We start from the raw sequence: 3,926 nt of genomic DNA, 5'->3' as shown, positions 1-3,926 counted from the left end.
TGATGGGGAGGATGCAGGTTGTCTGCATGCCTCTGGAATTGCTTCTTTGACCTATTCACACAGCGATCGAGAGCCTTACACTAATGCCAGAGTCCCTCTGATTTCATACTTTTCTCTGCATTGTCCAAGATTTGTAAACAAGCACAAATCCATGGGCAAAGTTTTGTAATCAAGAACACACTCTCATGTACTTGGAACATGTCTTAGCAGATTGTGATTTACAAGCAATGTTATAAGCAACACAAGTTCAAACAGGTGGTTTGTTGACAAGGGGTCATTCATCAAACAAAACCCACATGGCCCATATGGGGATCGAACCCATGACCTTCGCGTTATTAGCACCACGCTCTGACCAACTGAGCTAATCGGCCTTTCTCCGTTCATTTCGCAGTTTTTGGTGCAGCACTGAAGGGAACCTTTCCATGAAATTGTAGACTTGGTGTCAACGAGATTACGGCCACTTTTTCGACCGAGCATAGGTGAAAGTTGACACTTATTGTTCCCTCTGACAAATGGTTATTCTGTAGCCAACTTTTGAATTAAACTTCAAAAGCAAATGTGGAGAAGCTTTTGTTAAAGAGCAATTCAGTGCAGTTGTACACAGTGACGAAATCATCAATTGCAAAGTCCACTGAGCTTTATTGCTGCGAGTTACATAGTGCTGTCTATTACACCATGAAATCTGCCATAACAACAAAAATGTAATGTCTGATTCTGTGAGCCAAGGAATATAAACCTTTTAGGGACATATTTAAAATATCAGATTTTCTGCCTGAGCACAGAGTAGGCATTTTTTTCTAGCTTTAACCATACGTCCTCTTTCTTTGGAAATCTGTGTCATTGCTGCATGAATAAGCAGAAAGATTTTGAGCAATTTTTTGTCTGGGTCTAAGGGGCAATTTATTCAAACCAAAAGATGCTATTTTAGCTAGTTTGTCAAATGAACATGTCAAACCTACAGAGACAATGTGTCTAGCTACAGAGCTCTGCAAGGTTTAATTCTTGGAAGTATTTGAAGCCATAGAAAGTTATTCTGTAAGCATTGCTTAACTCAATAAAAAGAGACAGTTAGAGCCAATGGCTGCCAGATCTAACATAGCTCACATTTTATAGTGTTTGCATAGCATATCAGAATCTGCAAGAACTATTCCTGTCATTTCAGGAATAAGCTTTTTTGACTTCACAGCTAGATGAAATATTTAGGGTGGATGCAGGATTTGGTATGATCTCCTAGAGAATTGCCATTCCACTGTGTCTTCAGCTTTTGTCCGATCTGCAAACAAGTCCCACTCTAGGAGAACTAGGTCAAGTGGTAGAGTGCTCTTTTAGTATGTGAGTGTTAGTGGGATTGATGCTCACATTCTCAAGTCTAGAATTTGTAGTTTTTTTTCTATGATGAAATCCTTTCTGATAGCAAATGTTTTCGGGACCTGCTAATACGCTTATGCCATGCACACATTACGTGACTTTTGAAGTTTTCAAATTGATGTATGGCTCACACTGCACAACTGTATGTCTTGGAATCTGGAAAGCTTAATTTGTGGTATCTCAGTGGCAGACATAATCAGTGATAAACCACTGATATGTCAACTGGTCTTAACACAGACAGATTTAACTTACTCTGTTGAGACTGTGTCTAACTTAAACCTTTCCTTCAAATAGAAGAGATCCTTGTTGCAGAGGTAATGTTTTTACCTTTATATGGTTTTCCCACTCATAGTCATGCAACACACAAATGCAAACCTCTCACAGACTGTCTCACACACATCCAGTTATTCATCTGAACACATGATGTTTCTGTCTCTGTACCGCTATTAGTTATGCAATGGTTCCTCAATACTAGCACTAACTGAACAGGGTTCTGTATAAATATGATCTTTATAACAGCTGCCATAACAGCAAAAATGTAATGTCTGATTCTGTGAGCCAAGGAATTATTATTGATATTGTGAATATTTAATAACCTCCAATGCCAGCAAATTAAATTTCACAATATTGTGAAAATTGTAAAGGATACTTTATTCATGTCCTCATTGCTAAAGATTGTATCGCTTTATCACAGCGATACGCTAGTTAGCTAGCTAACAGTTGAGGTCAGCGAGTGTGAAACTCGGGGCTATAAACCATTCCTTGTGGAACCATTTCATTGTTCAGCTTTCAACTTTGATCGTTTAGGTGCTGGTAGTTTGTTAGCTAGCTAACTGTTCAGCAATAGAAAACCTACTTTTGTATGATTTAGAGACCCAAATTCACAAACCTGTGGGTTTTCAAATGTATCGTTCTCTCTAAATAAGCAAAATGAGTTAAGCCATTACTACAGCTATCGGACTGTTTGAACTACAATATTCGACTGTTCATTTATTGTTAATTAGATTAAATTAACTTTCATAAACATTCTGTATTAATAGAATGTAGTTTGTAATGACTGATTAACTGTGTATATTCAACATGAAGCTATTCATATAACGTTTCAAGTTTGGTTTATTTGTAACATACATTTATTTGCCACTTTCATTTTTAGGCTGTAAAATGAAAGCTCCTTGCTCACAATCATTGCTATAGTTTGATCAAATTCAGTTATATATATAAACTCCCTATTCAATGGGAAGAAACCAGTTCATGTCATTGTGAATTGCTGGTTCTGTAATCAAAACACTGAGGTTCCATATGAGAACAGAAACTGCTGAGACTGTCCATTCTGTGTGCAGTACAATGGCTTCTAAGAGGTATTGCTGTATTTGAGACATGGTGAGGACATATTTTAGTGAAAGTCTTCCAATGATGCACCCTTACCTGAACCATTTTATGCTGTTGCTGCTGTTAAAAAATGCAGAATGGTGATTATAACGAACCGATCCTTGCACAATATATGGAGCACCTCAACCATGGGGTATCAGCTGGTGTCCCTGTGCTTGATGCATCCAAGACTCAACCAGACACTGAAGATCAAGCAGCTGGCTTCCTTCACTCCCAGAGAGGAAGTAGGTTTTCCATTTGAACTGTTGCCTTCTTAGTTAAGACGTATGCATTGTTGATTGCAGTGCCAGAGCTGTGAAACTGTGCAAGGTAATGCATGTCCAGTGCTGGACTTGGGCAAAGATTGTGAGTGGGTCTTCAAGGGCAAACAGGATCTGATGGCCCACATGTAGTTTGATATTATTCCTAAATAACTAAGTTTACATGGCTATTTGAAAGAAGCTGATCATGTAAGCAGCAAAGACAGAATATCATTCTCTGACTAAGGATTTAGTTGACTCATGTTTAACCCAACTAAACTGTGGTCCTGGCTGATTTTAGTTGGACTATTGAGCCACTGACTCATGCACAGAGTTTTCTGAGTATTTTGCAGTTTCTTACTGTACTGAGTTCTTACTGAGTATAACGTCAACTTTGATATATTTGTTTTCTTTTCACCGAACAAAGCCTTCAACTTTGACTGTGGTGACATGAAATCCAGATCTGCAGAGTGTTTTTTCAGTAACGCATCTTTTGCCTGTGCATTTTGATTGCAGTGTTAGGAGGTCATAACTGCTGATCAGAACTTTGGACAAGAGGGCTTATCCTCATGGCTCTCTGACTTTCATGTACAACAACAAACAATATTTTCTTATTTATTTTTTTCCAGTTGTAACAAACCGTTCTGCTGTTTTTTAACTTCTGTCAAATTTTTTAATGGTTGTACAGGACAATTACGATGGAAATTGAGGTGTACAAGTGCCACCTTGAACAGACCTACGAGTTGTGCGGGCCTGTCAGACAGCTAAGCAGTATGACATCCAGCACCAGAACCGACAGCTGCGGGCCCTGCTTTTCAACCACCAGCTCAGATGCAGCCAAGATGCAGACAAAGAATTCATTAAGGTGAGTAATTATTGTCAATGGTTGTCTTAGAATGGTGCTAAAGTGCTTAAGATAGTTTTTGGCGA

General features: G+C 38.6%; 1 non-coding gene across 1 annotated transcript; it reads right to left on the bottom strand.

The window, feature by feature from the left end:
- Positions 1-297: 297 nt before the first annotated feature.
- Positions 298-371, bottom strand: trnai-aau (transfer RNA isoleucine (anticodon AAU)). Its single transcript has one exon. It is a non-coding gene; the product is annotated as a tRNA-Ile (tRNA).
- Between the last annotated feature and the right edge of the window lie 3,555 nt (positions 372-3,926).

Source organism: Electrophorus electricus, unplaced genomic scaffold (genome assembly GCF_041902795.1).
Source record: "Electrophorus electricus isolate QZ-2024a unplaced genomic scaffold, ASM4190279v1 Scaffold155, whole genome shotgun sequence".
NCBI classification, from domain to species: Eukaryota; Metazoa; Chordata; class Actinopteri; order Gymnotiformes; family Gymnotidae; genus Electrophorus; species Electrophorus electricus.
This window is presented reverse-complemented; position numbering and strand designations above follow the sequence as displayed.